Genomic DNA, 19,880 nt, shown 5'->3' with positions numbered 1-19,880 from the left:
CAGCGTTCCTTGAGATACGTCGATGATTGCGCCTGCTGTTCTGAGGAAAGGTCGTCCCAAGATGATGGGGACTTCCTTATCCTCTTCCATCTCCATGACTACAAAGTCGACAGGCACAAAGTACTTACCGACTTGAACTGGTACGTCTTCCACAATGCCAAGTGGTAACCGTACCGAGGAGTCTGCCAGCTGTAACGACATTCGCGTAGGCCTGAGCTCACCTACCCCCATTCGATCGTAGATCGTGCTTGGCATGAGACTCACGCTTGCTCCCAAGTCGCATAAAGTTTTTCTGATTGTTGCCTTTCCTATGATGCAAGGAATGGAGAACTTACCTGGGTCGTCCAATTTGGGAGGTAGGTCGCTCTTCAGAATGGCACTGCATTGTTCTGTCAACTTCACCGTTTCATTCCCCCCCAAGCTTCGCTTGTTGGATAGGATATCCTTCAGGAACTTGGCATAGGAAGGCATTTGAGTCAAGGCATCGGTGAACGGGATTGTGATATGAAGGCCTTTGATCACCTCAGTGAATTTCGCGAATTGTGCGTTCAACTTGTTCTTAGCTAATCGTCGGGGAAAGGGCACAAGTGGTCTGTAAGGTGCAGGTTTCTCAACCCCTTTCCCTTTCTCTTTGTCAGATTCTTTGGATACGAGTTGCATGGTGCCATTGCGGGTCGCATCCACAGGTATTTCAGGTGGTGTTGCTGGTCGCATTAGCTCGATGCGACCAGGATTCACAGGTTCTTCCAAGGTTGATGCGGGTCGCATCAGTTGGAATCTGATTAGTTGGGAAGGCTGGTTCATCGTACTGGGTCCCACTCCTCAGTGCGATCGCCTTAGCTTCTCCTCTGGGGTTTGGTTCTGGCTGCGCGGGTAGCTTTCCAGGTTGAGGTTGGCTAGAAGTGACGATATGACTAAGTTGCTCCAACAACTTGCTTTGGGCGGCCATTTGAGTTGCCATCGATTGCATTTGCTCCCACATCATTTGGTTCATCTTCCCTTGCTCATGTGTGAAATTGGTTGCATAGGGAGGCACATATGGTTTGGAAGGGCCAGCTTGAGGTGCTCGATTGTTCTGATTGGGGAATGAAGCGTTTTGGTAGAAGTTCATGTTGTTGCCTCCTCCAGAAGAATTGTTCCAGTTGTTGCCAGATGAAGGATTGATGAAGGTGTTGTTGTTGTTGGTGAGGTTGGTGAAAGGAGGTATGGGAGCATTGTTGAAAGGTGCAGGGTTGTTTTGATTCCTATTCCAATTTTGTTGTTCCATTGGATCCTTGGAGTAAGATCGGTTGAAGGGAGGTTTCGGAAAGAATGAAGGTTCATTGTTGATGGAGTTAACTTGCTCAGCCTCCTCTTCATCCTGCACCAATGGACACTGCTCGTAAGCGTGCCTCTCGTCACCGCACATGACACATGCTTGCGACTGTTGCTCGACTACCTTCACACTCAACTTATCCATCGCTCGTTGCATGGCATCCAACTTGGCGGTTAGAGCAGTGATTTGATCAACTTCGTGCCTGCCTCCACCTCCAGGTCGGGTATTGTCTCGGCCAGACCGCTGTTGGTTTTGCGCCATGTTGTCAATCAAGTTCATGGCCTCCAAAGGTTCCCTTGACATTAGCACCCCACCTGCAATTGCATCAACAGTGGTACGAGTACTTTCGGTTAAACCATCATAGAAGGTCTGAATCAACAACCAATCAGGAATGACATGGTGGGGACATGAGTACTGCAACTCCCTAAACCTTTCTCATGCCTCATTAAGGGGTTCATCGGACCTTTGCCTAAAGCTGGTCAGTTGGTTCCTTACCTTAGCAGTTATTTTGTGGGGGAAAAACCTAGTGAGAAACAACTTAGACAATTCCCTCCAATTGGTAATGGAATCCCTTGGTAATGACCCTAACCACTTTTTGGCCTTGTCCCTGAGAGTAAATGGAAATAAAGCAAGTTTGGTGTAATCAGCTGTTGCCCCATTGGTCTTGATGGTTGTGATGCACTCGAGGAAGGTTTGGAGATGAGCATGTGGATCCTCGTGATCCATGCCATTGAACACATTCTGCTGAACCATGTTGACAACTCCTGGGTTGAAGTTCGGTTGTTGTCCGGGAATTCTTGGTAGTCTGATCGCGCCTCTGACATCTCCTGCCCTTGGCACATTAAATTCTCTCAAGGTTCTCGGCATGAAGACATTCATGTCGTCGTCAGACTGGTCGGTCAAGTCTTCTCTTTCTCTTTCTCTGTCTCTGGCCTCTGCGTCCCTGTCCTCCCTGCTCGGATGTTCTGACATTGTCTCTGTGATGCGGGTCGCTTCAGTTGTGATGCGAGTCGCTTCAGTTGTGATGCGAGTCGCTTCAGTTGTGATGCGGGTCGCGTCAACTTCGATGCTGGTCGCTTCAGTTGATGTCTGAGCAGGAACTGTGTCGTCTGGAGGTGTTTCGTCAAAAAGTGGTCCTCTGCTCCTCAGTTGGTAAGTCAGCTTGTATTTACCTGCAGGAGAGGGAATGAAAGCCAGTTTTTAGTAATAAGGAAGTAAAGCAAAAGAGAAGAAAAGATACAGATTAAAATCTAGATTAACTAAGATAAGCAAAAATCTAGAAAAGAATTGATAGCCGTCCCCGGCAACGGCGCCAAAAACTTGTTCGCTTACAAAAGTATGCTACAAAGTTTCAGGTACAGCTAGCTGTACCAGTTTAAACCTTGAATCTACTCTCGTCTAAGATTGCAAGTGCACAACCCTATCCGTATAGTATAATAAGGTATCGATCCTCAGTGACGGAATAATTCGACTCTAAATTCTTACTAATCTGAGTTAGGTACTAGAAGTGTGAAAAGTTGGGTTTGGTTTGTTTATATTTCCTAATTTCAAGCGACAATTCAATTAATAGTAAATGAAAGCAATTAAAGGTTTTGGTTTTGAACAATGATAAAAGGCGTTCCCAGGGTCTCAGGTTTCATCCCAAACTTTGCCTTCTCTGGACCTATCATGCGACTCGCATCATCTCTGATGCGACCCGTATGATGCGACTCGCATCATCTCTGATGCGGGTCGCTTGGTCCTCGAGCTGAGCTGACATGTGTTCGTATCTAAGTTGATTTCTTGTGCAAGGTTTCAACCTGTAGCTCTCACCTACTGGTATCTAACCTAAATTGATTGTCTGGTATCCACAACCTTTCGATAATGGAAAGTTCACCTCTCGGCTACTATTGATCATAAATCTACTTCAAATACTAAATCTCAATTGCAAGAAACATCAAGGCCAAATTACTAGAAGAGATGCTATAGACATCTAACAGTAGACAATCAAGAATCAATCAAGCAATCAAAATCAAGCAATCAATGAATACTCAAACAAAGAATCACACAAGTTCAAACTTAGATCAAAACAACATGCAACTCAAAGACAAAGTTTAGAGACTACATCCTAACCCTAGGAACTAAAGATCTACTCAAGCATGGTGAAAGAAAGCATAAAAAAAAGAGAATAGGCAGATCATGATGAAGCTCGAAGATCCAAGATGGATTGGAGAGGATCTTGCAATCTTCTCTTCTCTTCTTCTTCAAGCAAGCTCCAATCTCTTTCTTCTCTCTTGATCTCTGCTCTCCAAGTGATCTGGAATGTAAAGGGGGAAAAAGCTCCCGAAATTCTGGCATAGGACCTCCTTTTATAGGCAACGGGTCTGACTTGGGGCTTGTCAGGTTCAATTTGAATTGGGCGGCAACCCGTGATGCGACTCAGGTGGATGCGACTCGCATCATATGGTCTTCAAGTGAGGAGTGAGGGTCGCATCGCAGGTCGCTTTGGGTTTTGATGTGACCCGCATCTTGGGTGATGCGACCCGCATCTTGGGTGATGCGACCCGCATCTTGGGTGATGCGACCCGCATCTTGGGTGATGCGACCCGCATCTTGGGTGATGCGACTCGCATCAGATCTTCTTGAAGTCTGCCATTTGCCTGATTTTGTCCAATTTTGCCTGATTCCTGCAAAGTAAGAACCAAAACATAGCAGTACCACATTCTATGGATATTCAATGTAAAAGGCACTATTTGTTGGTTCAAACCATAGATTTTTGTATGGAAACAAGTCGAAATAATAGGTCTAATAATGTGATATCATGTTGTATTTAAGTTGTAAATGCCCTATTATCTTGCCATCTGAAGACACTAGTAGTGTGCTCCAAACACCTTCAATTAGACTGTTGCATTAGGGTTGTAAATGTCATATTATCTTGCCATCTAGAGACACTACTAGAGTACTCCAAGCACCAACAATTGGAGTGTTGTATTAGGTTTGTAATGCCCTATCTGGCCATATAGAGATACTACAAGAGTGCTCCAAGCACCTTCAATTGGAGTGTTGTATTAGAGTTGTACCCTATTATCTTTTCTTATAGAGACACTACTAGAGTGTTTGAAATACCTTCAATTGGAGTATTGTATTTGGGTTGTAAATGCCCTACTATCTTGCTATCTGAAGAAACTACTAGAGTAGTCCAAACACCTTCAATTGGAGTGTTGTATTAGGGTGGTAAAAGCCCTATTATATTGCTATTTCGAGACACTACTAGAGTGCTCTAAATACCTTCAATTGGAGTGTTTTATTAGGGTTACAACTATGCTCCTCTCTTGTCATATAGAGACATAACTAGAGTGCTCCAAAGACCTTCATTTGGAGTCTTGTATTTGGGTTGTAAATGCCTATTATCTAACCATATAGGGACATTACTAGAGTTCTCCAAATACCTTCGATTGGGGTGTTGTATTTGGGTTGTAAATGCCTATTATCTAACCATATAGGGACATTACTAGAGTTCTTCAAACACCTTCGATTGGGGTGTTGTATTTGGGTTGTAAATGCCCTATTATCTTATTATTTTGGAGACACTACTATAGTGATTCAAACACCTTCAATTGGAGTGTTGTATTAGGATTGTAAATGCCCTATTATCTTGTCATATGGAGACACTACTAGAGTGCTCCAAGTACCTTCAATTGGAGAGTTGTATTAGGGTTGTAAATGATTACTCGAAATGAGACTACTAACTTTTATTATATGTAAATATATACTTAGTTACCCTAATGCTACTATTCTGGATTACAAGCGCATAATCCTACCATATAGTAGTGTCGGGTGTCGATCCACAGGGATAGATCTTAGTAGTTTAACAACAATAATACTAGTCTAGGTTCTTCAGATTTGTTTGATACGCATGAATACTAATTAAAATAAGTAAATAATAATAATAATAGGTGCAAGTTGATTTTACAATTTACTCTGGTGAATTTCTAGGTGGAGATGCTAATTGTTGTAAACCAAGTTTAGGGAGCCTATAGGGTTTTGGACGAATTCCTTCTATTTAACTCAATACAATATTTATGGTACTCATGTCTACCCGTATACGGCACTGTCATTACCGCATACGGCCTCGCCTATGGCCTTCTGTCACTGTCGTATGCGATATAGACCACCCCGTAGACCAGAGCCGCATACCGATACTATGCGTATTTGAAAGGTTCTCCGACTCTAAGGTCGGCTTGTGGGGGGGCAATTCTGATTATCACAGGATATAATGTAATTAAACCAATCTAATTAATTATATTCCCCTATTACTCGCTAAGTAATAACCCTAAACCTTATTCATTACAAGTAATAAATAAATTCCTAATTAAACCTCGAGATGCTTTCTAATCTATATCCTGCTAAGGGAGCCCACTGGGTTCAAATCCTAGCCTTTTAACTGCGGCCAGGCCTCATTAGCCGAAGTGTTTATAGTTCTTACATGTAGCCCCTCTCACACTGAGGTACAATGACTTATAACTCCTATTGGTATGTGGAGGACACTGAACCATCTGTAGACATAACTATGTATGCAAGGACATATTTCAATAACAATCTAAGTATAACGAAATCTCAAATATACATAAAAGAAAAATAAATATTATAGTAAAGAGCAATTAGAATTCATTACATCCATCCCTAGAGAGGAGGAGCTTAGCTACTCAAAGTCATGACAAAATAAAAGAAGTAATAAAAGAAAGACATAACCTATAACCTATAACACCTCTTCCTTAGAAGCCTTTTTCTTCCGCTTTGGACTTCGAGCGCCTCTTCTTCTCCACGACTCCAAATATTTCACGCAATATTCAGCTCTAAACTATGGACTTACACAACTAAAACATGCACACTACTTCCTATTACAAGAGGGGTTTATATAGCCTAGCCTAGGGGTGAGGAGTCATGGAGCAGATGGAGATCATGGGAGATCATGGGTGCCAAATATAGCATAAAGTGATATATTTGGAGTGTTAAACTTAGGCTTCAAGGAGAGGCAAGGCCTGCCACATCTGGAAACACATCCTTTTAGAAGCTTGTTGTCCAACGGTTGAGATTTAATCCAAACTAGACAGTCTACGGATTCAATCTGTGTGCCCTTGCGGCATAGTCATTTATGCAGCATGCGACATACTTAAGACCGTAGGGCACTGTACTTAGCCGAATTTTAGTAAATTTTGCCATGTTGCATGTTGTGCACTTCGTGTGAGGTGTTTGTATAGTCCATGTGTTGCCCTATTTTGACACCTTCTTCAGAATCGGCCTAAATATGACATTTTTGCTACGTTTCGGCCTATTGCAACTTTCTCCAAACCTAACAAAATAGCCTAAAAACACGTTTGCGGTGAATAATTCAAGAAAATGGATACTTTGCATACGCATTTCCGCCATTTTTCGTACTAAAAAGTAGTGATTTTCGCTATATGTTTTGGCGTTATCAGTAAACGCCTTATTATCTTGTCAGATAGAGACACTACTAGACTGCTCCAAACACCATCAATTGGAGTGTTGTATTATGGTTGTAAATGCCATATTATCTTGCCATATAGAGACACTACTAGAGTGCTCCAAGCACCTTCTATTGAAGTGTTGTATTAGGGTTATAAATGTCATATTATCTTGCTATATAGAGACACTACTGGAGTGCTTGAAACAACTTCAATTGGAGTGTTGTATTTGGGTTGTAAATGCCCTATTATCTTGCTATCTGAAGACATTACTAGAGTGCTCCAAACACCTTCAATTGGAGTGTTGAATTATGGTTGTAAATGCCTTGGTATCTTGCCATCTAGAGATACTACTAGATTGCTCCAAACACTATCAGTTGGAATGTTGTATTAGGGTTGTAAATGCCTTATTATCTTGCCATATAGAGACACTACAAGAGTGCTCCAAGCACCTTCAATTAGAGTGTTGTATTGGGGTTATAAATGCCCTATTATCTTGCCATCTAAAGACACAACTAGGGTGCTCCAAACACCTTCAATTGGAGTGTTGTATTAAGGTTGTAAATGTCATATTATCTTGCCATAGAGAGATACTACTAGAGTGCTGCAAACAACTTCAATTGGAGTGTTGTATTAGGGTTGTAAATGCCCTGCGGTTTGCATCCAAACCGTACAGTAAATACTTGGTGTCCATAATACTTTGTTTTATCCCTGTTTTGGACCTAAATGTAATTGAAATCTGCAATTCTCCAGAATTAGGGTAATATGGAAAAAGTAATCTAATTCTATAGAAAATGAGTAATTGTAATATAATAAATAACAATATTTTATGTTAAGTGATAGGAAAAATAACGACTTATTTCACCCTGTCACACCCCCAAGCTTAAACCTTTGTTTGTCTCGAACAAATAATCTGAGAATTTTGTTCGTTCCTGAATAATATTCGAAGATTTTACGAATGTGATAGATTTGATTGTCCCCAAGTAAATCTAAACAATTCGTTCCCCGGTCATATATACTCCTTGGTTCGAATCTTTAAACATTGCTCTAAATCGAATTACAAGACTTGTTAAATCATTTTATATCTAGATTTGTCATGAAATTGCTTGCTTCAACTCTTATTTTGTACTTGAATGAAAACCTTTTAGAAATAGAAACCTTTGCATTCACAACACAATTTTCAACTTTAATCGGAATCTTTCAAAAACATAAATTTAAAATCATTACTATGAGAATAACCATAAAGGAGATAAATATCCATTTCACCTTTCCCTGTATACCTTGATCCCTTCTTCAACCATACCCATAGGTTTAGGATAAAGCTAAGTGACTAAGTGTGTTGGTAAAGCATGACTTATGCATAAATTTAAATTAAAAGTAAAGTAAATAATAAAAATGCATAAATGCCACCATCTCACTTGTTTTGGTTTCACCTTTCTAGCGCATAGATACAAACGAGAGGTTATGCATTCCGAATGCACCTAAGGATTTCATCGGGCCCTAGATCAAGTCGGATGGATGGGAGATCTTTCGAGCCTATTGACAACCATTCTTGTGTAGATGGTTGTACTCATTTTTCTATCTCGATCTTTATTCATATTTTTGTGTTTTTTTTTGTTTTCTTTTTGTTTTCTGATTTTTTTGTGTTTTTCTTGTATTTTTAAAAAGTAAATATATGTAAAATACAAATCATGTTTGCTATTAGTATCTTATTTTGAAAGTATTAATATCTTATGTTTCAAATATTTATATCTATAAAAGTTAACTCGGAGACGAGTACGGAAATCGAAAAAAGAGGGTCCATATCATTAGTAGAAATCATAGTACAACCTTCCTCTATTATTGCTGCGAGTACGATATGAATACTCAAGTGGGAGAATTGTAATAATTATTCTTGAAATTATTCATCATCGAAGAGACATTCATAAACGGTACATTATTAATTTTTGGCTTCTTTCCAGTTGACTGTTGATATGATGAATTTCTCCGTCCAATGTTGGATTTAATTCGTCATTGACATTGTTTTTCTTTTTTCTTTTTCTTTCTTTCTTTTTTTTTTTTTTTTTTTTTGTAAAACTCGCACCAACAGCGTAAAACCCACATTTAAATCATTACATGTACTGTGGCATTTGCCCTTTTAGGTGTCAAATACACCTTTTGTGTAAATTTACTTCAAATGTTTATGCAGACTATCATGGTTGTGTACTTATGTAGTTGTGTTAATCACTCTTGATGACGTCAAATTATGTAGCGAAAATTACTACTTTTGAGTACGGAAAATAGCAAAAAAAAGTATGCAAAATAGCTATTTTTCTGAATTATTTATCACAAATATATTTTTAGACTATTTTAGCAAGATTTGAAAAAAGTTATGAAAATATGGCAAAAACAGAGAAAAACAAATATGTATACAAGAGACTGAATTAAGTGCAGGGGCGGATCTATATTCACCCGTACGGGTGCTAAGCCACTCTATAATTTTAAGATTTTAATATGTATATTGAAATTAAATTGAATTTTATTTTTTTAGAACTTTTTATATAGTCTGGTCCCTAGGGCTGCAAATGAACTGAACCAAATCGAATCTGTCCTAGTTCGAATTCGAATTCGAAATAATTTCGAATCAAACCCAATTCGAAATTGAAATAGATTTGAAACCTAAAAGGTCAGTTCGAATTTGGTTCGGTATAATTCGAATTAGTTCGATTTGATTCGAAATTAGTTCAAAATTTCTGACGCTGACTGCTGCTCAATCAGATCTGCAATCCTTCTGGCCTCGAAACTACCAGAAGACCACATCCACCAAGAGAGGAATCGAAATTTGTCCTTCTAGGCCGTGCAAAATCATCACAGCAAGCTGTTCGTGATTTGGATTATTTGACTGAAATATTGCAATCAAGAGAGAAGGCGAAGAAGAAGAGGGGTTTGGAAAGGAAGAGATACTGTGCTTCGACTAGGGAAAGAGAGCTCCAAACCTTCGCTGTATGCGCTAGCGCTGACTTGATCGGAGAGAGAAAAAAGTTGATTGGGGAAAGAGCGAAAGTCGGCATTTAGGTTAAGCGAGAGAGAGATGGAGAAAGAATACTGGCGACGTAAATTAATTGGACGGTCAATATTACTCGGAGATTCGAACTTTTATAAATTCACGAACCTATCGAATCGAATCTGCTCAGATTCGAATTCGAAATTGAATTAATTTCGAATCGAACTGGTTTGAATCAATTTCGAACCGAATTACTTTCGAATCGAATTTTTTTAGAACTTTTTCGAATCGAACTCGAATCGAATCACGAATCTCGAACTTTTTGTGCACCCCTACTGGTCCCCCTCATAAAATATCACATGTCTATTTGTAATTTGGTTAGAGCTTACTTTATAGTTGTGGAGAGTTTGGATTCAGTTATCACAAACAATATATTGTTCGTTTTTAGTTTATCTAGTTCAGTCCTAATTAAGTGTCCTTTAATATTTAGTACTTGATGAAATTTGTTAACTAATCTCTCTACACAATAACGATACGATGATCATGGTTCGATGTTCTATCCCATCGTACATTATTGCCCAAACCTCAATAGAATGATCTGGTTATTTATCGCAGTTTTTCTAATAAATTCAATTTTATAGTATTTCATCTATTTTTAAAAAAATATAAAAATAAATAATTATAATATTTTAGTACAAAAAATAAATAATTATAATATTTTTCAGAAAGAGAACCTCTGAATCTGAAAAATTATTTTTCAGATATAGGAGCTGGATCTGAGAAATAATTATCCAGTTTAGGCAGATTTGAAAATAAGTCGAATTTGTGTGCAAATTTGTATATTTTTGAATTTCTTTTTAATATTAATAAAAATCTTGGCACCCGGAGCCCGGATACTGTCTTATCAACATTCATATCAAATTAGGGGTCTTCATTGGGTCCAGTTTAGTCAGTTTTAAACCGAATCAAATTAGTTTGGACTAAACAATTTAGTTTTTTTTGTTTAATGGTTCGGTTCGATTTGCTTTTTAAAACCGAATTATAACTTCGTTTTGGTTCGATTTTGAAATTTTCAAAACCGAAATAACCGAACCGACCAAACTTTCATATATTATGAATTTGATCCAGACTACACACCCTGGTATATTTCTTAATCAATTGCTTTAAATACTTCGATTTATTTCTTAATATCCCGATTTATTTCTTAATATCCCGATTTATTTCTTAATACCCAGTTTATTTCTTAATATACTTTGGTTTATTATAAATTAATTGCTTTCAATAAAAAAATTAATATATTTCGATTTGAACTGAACAAACCGAAATAAAACTTTGATTTGGTTCGGTTCGGTTCAATTCGGTTGCAATAGTAAATCGGTTTGGTTCGATTTTATTTTATTTTTTAAACCAAATTATAACTTTGGTTTGCCTAGTTCGATTTGGTTTCAACCGAACTGAACCGATAAACACCCCTACTTTTAATATTCATGTCAAAACAGATTTGACGATCCGAATCTAAACTCAAAATTTGAATTACTTTAAGGTCATATGAACCCTTTTTTTTTTTTTTCTGAAGAGTACCGCCAAAAGAGAAGGTCATATGAACTTGATGAACCCGGGGACACAAATATGAATTTTGGCCAAAATATGATATCCTTATGCCGCAAGATGCCGAAACTAGCTCAAATTGTTACAGAGGTTAAATAAATTGCAGAATAAAAGGCAACCCGCCATCAATTTTACTGGAAATGATTCGCAACATTTTAAAACAATTGCCAAACCTCAATAATATGACAGGGATATAACAAATTACACTATACTATACAGACCAAACCTATCGAGTTTAGGATTACCAAAAGTGCGCCAAGAAATCATTAGTCCAGAATTAAATAAATTACAGAACAACCTTAATTTAGATTTTTGATAATTTGCTTCATGTATATATCATTTCTAAAAAGTTTTTGTTAACATAAAACAATGTTCTTTCTCACGTCCAAAGCAGAACAATATTGCCCAAAACAATCAAATTACACTGGTAGCTAGAAAACTTTCCAATTCTGAAGCAAAAGCAGTCTTAAAAAAAAACAATCAACCTCCTAAAACAATCCTCAATTGAACCAAAAAGGAAAAGGCTTTCTTCCAAGACTATAACATCGGTATGGTTTCTCAATATTGGTGGAAAGAACAACCAATAACCAGTAACAGACACAAATGCCAGTGTCAGTACCGGCTGTACCTGACCAGACGGGGCCCACCAATTTTTGTGACTAACCCACCACCTCTCCAGTGAGGTGCAAACACCATGCAATAGGAAGAACAAACTTACCTCTCCGGTCGGTTTGCCTAGTGTGATGTAGTAAAACATGATCTCGTGCATGAAACCGGACATGGCAAAGGTAGCTATTACACCGGCTGTGGAACCATACCGGTTTCGAATTGGGTGGTAAACCACTGGTCGAAGAATGTCAGTCACCATTAGGTTCCATCTCCTGCCCCAGAATTCACGGAGAGAAGTCGATAGATAAGGTTTGTTGAATTGCGGCTCGAGTTCTGTCTGAATAAACCAACCAACGAACCAAGCTGTGGTGAAGAGAACCAGATCGAGCGCAATGTAGAGATGGAAACAATAGAGGCAGTATAGTGTATAGTGGCTGAGATCCTTCTTATACCGATAAGTAGAGAAAATAATAGAGAGAAGCGCAGCTTTGGTTGCAAGGGAGTAGAGAGAGAATGTCGTTGGTGGGTTGTTGGGGTTTTTGGTTTTTATGGGAAGAGAGGAGAAAGCAAGAAAGGAGAGGAGAGGGAGGGAAGGGGAGAGAGGAGGGAGGTCGAAGGAAAGGAGGAGCAGTTTGAATAGAGCAAGCCAGGTGAGGTAGAAAGCGGAGATGACGCGGAAATGGATGGTGGAGAAGAGGAATGGGAGGTAGGGAAGGAGAGAGAGAGCAGGGAGGAAGGAGAGGAGACGAAGGAGGCCGGGGCGGAGGCGGGAGGAGGCAAAACGGGTGTAAGAGAGGAGGAGGAAGGCAGCTAAGCCGAATATTGGAAAGTTGGAGAGATCATCGGAGAAGGAGAAACTCATTGTTTATTGCTGTGTCTGTGGCTCTGTGCCTCTGACCTCTGTGGTGTGCGCGAATCTTTCTTTTGCCGATTTGTCGACTGGTTTCGAATCATGTGGGCAGGCCTGCTAAACAAGCCGGGCCGGTTCATGGGCTTTCAGCTGGGCTCTTGAATGAGCTGAATTGAGCTGAGCTCAATTCGAGTTGAGTCCAAACTCAGCTCGAACTCGAAATATAACATCATTTTCCTAATCGATCCGATCTGAGCCGGGCCGCCCATTGAGTCGAACCATCGCTCCGTTTCTCTTCCTTCGATTTCCTTAGCTTCGTCGCTCTCTCGCTCTCCGTCCAAACTCAGCTCCGTCGCTCCGTCGCTCTCTCGCTCGGTTGCTCTCCAGTTTCTATCTTCTCTCTCACTCCGTAGCTCTCCAATTTTCATCTTCTCTCTTCTCTCAGGTGCTCTCTCTCTCTCTCTCTCTCTGATTGAGCTGTTTAAACTGAAAACGAAATCCCTTAGAGCATCTACATCCCTAAAACTCAAAAGGATTTCTAAATAACTGTTAACTACTTTTTAGAAATTATGGTCTTTAAAGTTTCTAACTCTCACATTCCTGAAACTCATTTTAGAGTTTCTATTAAGCCACGTCAGCAACAAATTAAAAAAGGAGAAACAATTTGAGCCAATCATTTGGCCAACATAGAGTTTATAAACAGTTTCTTAATAAGAAACTTTCCTGCATAGTTTCTAAATGAGAAACTCTCCTACATCTCTGAAACTGGATTAAAAACTGTCACGTCAAATTAGAAACTCTAATAGTTTCAGGGATGTAGATGCTCTTATAACCTATAAAAAAATTGATACTGGTAGTGTTTTTTTTGTGGGTTTTTGTTAAATTACGATCATGATTAATTTTTAGGCTTTTAAGCATCACTGTACTGATTTATCATTTACTGATACATCACTGTACTGATATCTCAACAATGCATGGTTTCTCTTTACTCACTCTTTCTCTTTTTATTGTTTCATTATTATGTTAGTCAAAGATTTTTTAGTTATGTTTGTTATTACCCAAATGTTGTTTTATTTTGTCTTGAGTGGGGTTGTACCAGTCCTGTACCAGCACATTTACCAGTATTTAAAGTTTGTTGTATTCTTGGTTAAAACATGTTGAACAAATATTGATTTGATTTGATTTAATTAAAGGAAAAAGATTTTTGCAATTTTTGCAAGTTCTATTTTGCTGCTAGTTGTTTATTGTTACGCATATTTGCAACTGTTACTGTATATACTGCACCTATGTTCAGTGTAGCAACAAATCTGGCTAGGAAATTAATCGGTTGAAATTGCTGAATTTTGGCAACAATTTAAATTATTTCAGGTACCATTGAACAAGATGTTTGGTTAGTCAACTTCCCTTCCATCCATAACACAGGTATACTTTAGTTTATCCAATTATTTTTCATTTTTAGTAAAGTACTGCCTAGACTGGTACCGAGTCATGTCCAAACCCATACAAACCAAATATTCATTTCTTGTTTGGTTCAATGAGGTACTTTACTGGTACCGTCGATGGTTGATCGTACCAGTCTTTTGTCTTATCTTTTTGAGGGAAATTTTGGTATTTCCATGTGTTACATGAATGCACCAAAGGAATTATATACAGATACCCTATAACAGATTGAATTTTTTTAATACCTTCCCTAGTCTGAAAAATATGATTAGACTTTGACTGAACATTTCTCAGATATCTATTGGTGCCGTTCAAACACGCATCATTCTTATTTTCTGTGACACCAACTTCTAGATTGCCAAGTTTCCTTTTGGAACAGAATTGATTATTGCGTTTTCCACTATGTAGAGCTTGATTAGAGGATGCGGGGGCAGTTTCGTCATTTCGCCGCAGTTTCTTCCTACCCCTGATAGGCTTCGGCTGCCAAGCAGAGACTTCTAACTTGATTATTTTAGGAATGTGTAACATTGGGTTCAGGTTAATTTTGTCTCTTGGATAATTTGATTTTGGTTAATTTATATTCAGATTTAGTTAAAATTCTTTTCTTTTTGGTATTTCTATGCTTCAGGAATTGATATTTCTTTTCTTTGTGAATTGGATTGGTGATTTGAGTTTTCTTTTAAGAGGAGAGAGGCTAGTAGACATGATGTTAATTAATTAATTGAATGTAATGTGAAGAATTTTGATAATTAATTGAATAATGTGTTCATCGCTGAATTATGGAGAATTTATTAGTTAATTTTTATTTAACTTTCCAAATTATAGTGTATTGGATCATAATTAGACATCTGTTAGTACTTTGAAGAAACGTGATATCTCATAATTTATAAACAAGCAATCAATAAAATAATATAAATTGATGAGTTCGGGCCAAATTTTAAAACAAGCCGCAAGCAATAAATCATACCGAATTTTTAAACAAGCAGCAAACATTAAAATATCAGTACCGGCTGAAATTCAAACATGAGTTCGGACCTTTGAAATATACTACAATCAATCGGGCTTGAGCCGAGTTTTGGGTTTGAGCCGAGTTCGGGCCGAGCCTAAAAAGTCCAATAGACCGAGCCGAGTCGGGCTTTACTCTTCAAAATTGAGTCAACCCGAATCGGGCTTTAATGAAAGAATGAATGGGCCGGGCCAAGTTTTGAGCGAGTTACCGCTCATTAGCACCCCAACATGTGGGCGCCGATCTCAGTGCCAGATGAGAAGAATTCACATACTCTCAGGTTAACGGACTGAGTGCAATTGAATCGGATGGTCCAAAATTGTTCCTTTTAAGTTGGCACGAATCACAAAGCACAAATAATACTACCCCTCAGTCATCCCAAGCAATAACAGAATATAATTGAATCTGGACCGTCCTTTTCAATTGTAGTGAATCAGGTACCTGAGAGGATAATCCAGATTAGAAGGTCTACTTGAATCACATCCAGCTCAAATTTTGAGTTTAGATCTGCATCGTCAGATCTGCTTGGGCACGAATATTAAAGAGTTCTGTTCATTCTACTACGGATCCGGATTGAACACTGATCCGACGGTCCAAATCTAAACTCAAAATTTAAGTTGGACAAATTTTGTATATATCCTTCTACTATTTTATATAGGGCTGCACAAAAAATTTGTAGTTCGTGATTCAATTCGAGTTTGATTTGAAAAAAAATTGGTTCGTAAAAAATTTGATTCGAAATAGTTCAAAATTAATTCAAACTGGACCTGATTCGTTCGAAATAGATTCGAGAACTATTCTAGTTCGAATCTTAAAGTAACGTGAGCTGTTAATTTCCGCTGATGACTTAAAAGTCAAAACATAAAGCCGCTCAACCATAAATCATAACTCATAAATCGTAACTCTCGCTCTCAGTTCTAAAATCTTAGATGACTTTCACCTCTCACTTTCGACGATTACGATGACTCCTACTTGTCTTCAGAGCTTTACATTCCATAAAAGAAAGGGAGGTACTAAGAATCGCAGCAGATTTATTTCCGATATTAATTTCTCTGATCCGTTCTGCTGACCATCTGAGGCGTTGGCATGGCGATTGGAATTCACTTGCCGTGAGATAGATCATAGTTATCTCAAATTTTGAGTTGATATGTGAACAAATCAGACAATTCAAATCTTTGTTGCACGAATCTCAAAGCAATAATTGATACTGTTCCATACCTTCGAAATATATGCCGAATTGAATTTAAACGTGCGCTTTTTTTTTAAAAAAAATGCCTCTTATAAAAATTAAATTTTGTATATTTTTCATTGAGCACGGCTCATTACCATCAATATTAGACTTAAGGTTGAATCATAACTTTTTTGTAACAAAACCTAGTATAAAACACAATGAAAATAAACATGTACCATAAACTTGGAAATGTGATGGCTACTGGCTAGCACTAGCAGTCAGTATCAAGAAAAATAAATGCACATTATTGTTGTCTGACGTCGATTGAAGAGGTTGTGAACTGTTTCAACATCTTTATTCTGTTTTCCAGCTAATCGATCGGGAAATGAGAACTGTTTATGGTTCACTAGCTAGGAGAGTCCATATCATGTAAGGTAACAGAATATCAAAATTTTAAGAATTTCTAATGCGTATATATTAATATATAGTTTGGTGTATTGGAGGAACATGGGCTACGTACTGAAAAGTGAAAACTATGTTTTATATTTCATAATTTATAAATCATATATGCAAAGCAAAGAACCTTTAAATTCGATGTCAGGATCTGCAGCTGAACTCCATAAAATTTCATTGCAAAGAACCCACTATATATATAAAATAAAAATAATGTTGATTTTAATAAAACATATATAATTAATTGAGCAGATGAAATAATAAGCTATGATAATGGATCTCTACTACCATGTACCAGTGAACAACCCCACAATGACCTCAGTCTCCATAAACCCCTTCTCTTGGGCACCGCCTCGCATCAACGCCGGGAAAAATAACCAAAAGCTGGTACCGATCACAAACCCTATTGTTCCAACCGTTGCCAAAATCTTGGGTGGCCGCCACCATTTTTCATGCTGGACCCACCACCCCTCTACTACTATACAGACCCCGTGTAAAATGAAGAACAATAGCACCTCGCCATTTGGCGGAAGAAGTGTATAGTAGTAGAGCATCAACTCGTGCATAATGCCTGATGCTACGAATGTCGCTATAACCGCTGCCGGTCGACCCATACAAGATCTCACCGGGGCATACACCGATGGCCGAAGAATGGCAGAGACCATTAAGTTCCACCGACGGCCCCAGAAATCACGCAACGAGCTGGAAAAATATGGTTGGTTGAACTGGGGCTCAAGCTTCATGCCGAGTATTGCTCCGGCCATAATAGCAGCAGTTGCAAGCATTAGTTCTAGAGGTAGGTAGATGTGGAAGCATAACATGCCGAGGACTAAATAAGGGTGTAACTGGTTTTTGAAACGGTACAGGGAGATTAGACCGGCATACAAGGCAGCTTTAATTGCGGTTGATATGAGATACTTTGGAGATAGGGCATGGAAAGATGATTGGTCTTTTGAATCAGTTTTGGTAGGCAGTTTCACTGGTAGAGAAGCAAGAGAGATGAAAGAAATTAGGGAGAATGACGGGTCGAGCGGACCCCGGCCAAAGCAGAGAAGAAGCAACTTGAACACACATAGCCAGGCAACAAAAAAGCCAGTGGTGGAGCGAAAGTGGATGCTGGTGTACAACATAGGAAGGAAAGGGAAAAGTAAAACAACAGGTAGAACAAGGATTAGGCGGAGGAGGCCCGGATGGACATGGGACGAGACAAAACGGGCATATGTCATAGAGAGAATTACCACGGCAGCGACTTTTGGGACAATTCTGAGCTCCGAATGAACATCCATGGGGATGGCTTGGAGCTGAATTGGGGGAAGGGGAGGGGGGTTGAGGTGAATTAATTAAGCTGCCGTGAGAAAGAAAAACACTGTTTAGTAAATAGTGGAGTTAGGGTGTCAATGGTACCTTTTTAGCTGTTTATACCCGACTCGTATCGTACTCGATAAGGCTGATATAGGTAAGATTTTTATTTCGATAGCTTATTGGATATGGATATGGATAAGAATTTTTTTTCGTTAATCAGATGGATAAGAGTATGGATAATGACTATTCCGTACCGTTACTCTATAGGATAATTATAAAATCTAAATATATTTTTAATTTAGTTTCCTACCCACATAAATATATATTTGTGGTTTTCAATTTTCTTTTTTTATAAAATACAATTTAGTTAGAATTAATTGTACATTTACTTTTATTTTTTTTATAAGAAATACAATTACATATGTGTGAAATAAATGTGTTTTGATGTTTAATTTGTAAAATATAATAAAATTAATTATTGTAATAGTATTATCCATTATTCACTCGCTACCGTTTTATTATCCGATAATATTAACGGGTAAGGATAGGGTAGGGTAAAGTTAATTTTTAATTGGTATGAGTAAGGTATGAGTAAAGCCAATTTTAATGGGTATGGGTATGAAAATACCTCCATCCGACCCGTACCGTACCAATTGACACCCCTAAGTGGAGTAATAGAGCCTTGCTGGCCATGTAAAAAAAAATTTAAATCAATATAGCCGTTAGCAGCAATTGCTGTCAACTAATAATTCATAAATTTAAAGACTTAGTCTTAAAATAAAAGTTATAATTTTATATTTAACCATTTTGGTCATTTAAAACTATAAATTATGTAATCACTGGAATTTATTTTGTAGAGTGACATTTGTACATTGCAATTACGTATTTTTTTTTTTTAACAATAGTTGACAGCAAAGTAGGTCTAAATATATTGGTCATCTTTTAATTTATTAGTTACGGATAAACCAGTATTATTAGCCTTCCTCGATTCTGAGGAGAGATTGAATTGTTTTGGGTTAAATTGCCCTGCTTTGGACGTGAGAAAGAATATATATAAAGAGGAGGGTTCCAATGCATATTTCATGATAGCTCATATTTTATATCTTCGTTTCTAAGGTCTAAATTGTCGATTCGAACCGTTCAATATGGTATATATACTAAAATATGGTTAGGGATGCAATTTTATAATTTTTGGAATTTTTTTACTATTTTTTAAGATGGGTAAAAAATCACTGTTTTTTTAACAGTTCAAATTTATGATTTGTGGAAACTCATACTCATGGGTAAGTACAAGATTGATTATAAAATATGTTGAAATAAGTGTTCGGATATACCGTGATATTAGTTGTGAGAAATCTTGATTTATTTTAAAAATGTCTTTTTTATTTAAATTTCTCAATCAAATTCAAGTTTATTAACGGCAAATAATCAAATAATATTTATAAAATTATCAAAAAAAAATTATTTAGCTATTGTTAGTGATAAATAATATCCTCAATCAATCAAATCATTAAGCTAAAGTTTGAACGCTTCCGGACCGGACATAAGCAGCTTAGTCCATATATAAGTAACTAATTCTGAGTTAGTATCTAATTATTCTACCTTATTGGTGTCCATATGCATGCATTTACCCAAGTGTTGGTCTAGTGTTTCTTTAAGTATTCTAAAATATTTCTAT

The 19,880-nt window shown here is 37.8% G+C and overlaps 1 non-coding gene and 2 pseudogenes across 3 annotated transcripts; 1 reads left to right on the top strand and 2 right to left on the bottom strand.

The window, feature by feature from the left end:
- The first annotated feature begins 1,706 nt into the window (after window positions 1-1,706).
- On the top strand, window positions 1,707-1,813 carry LOC144562492 (small nucleolar RNA R71). Its single transcript, XR_013514109.1, has one exon. It is a non-coding gene; the product is annotated as a small nucleolar RNA R71 (small nucleolar RNA).
- Window positions 1,814-11,610: 9,797 nt separating this feature from the next.
- On the bottom strand, window positions 11,611-12,879 carry LOC144561802 (putative long-chain-alcohol O-fatty-acyltransferase 4 pseudogene; annotated as a pseudogene). Its single transcript, XR_013513924.1, has one exon. The product of XR_013513924.1 is annotated as a putative long-chain-alcohol O-fatty-acyltransferase 4 pseudogene (transcript).
- Window positions 12,880-17,140: 4,261 nt separating this feature from the next.
- LOC144562304 (putative long-chain-alcohol O-fatty-acyltransferase 4 pseudogene) lies at window positions 17,141-18,190 on the bottom strand (annotated as a pseudogene). Its single transcript, XR_013514050.1, has one exon. The product of XR_013514050.1 is annotated as a putative long-chain-alcohol O-fatty-acyltransferase 4 pseudogene (transcript).
- Between the last annotated feature and the right edge of the window lie 1,690 nt (window positions 18,191-19,880).

This window comes from Carex rostrata, chromosome 11 (assembly GCF_964058835.1).
Source record: "Carex rostrata chromosome 11, lpCarRost1.2, whole genome shotgun sequence".
Lineage (NCBI taxonomy): Eukaryota > Viridiplantae > Streptophyta > Magnoliopsida > Poales > Cyperaceae > Carex > Carex rostrata.
This window is presented reverse-complemented; position numbering and strand designations above follow the sequence as displayed.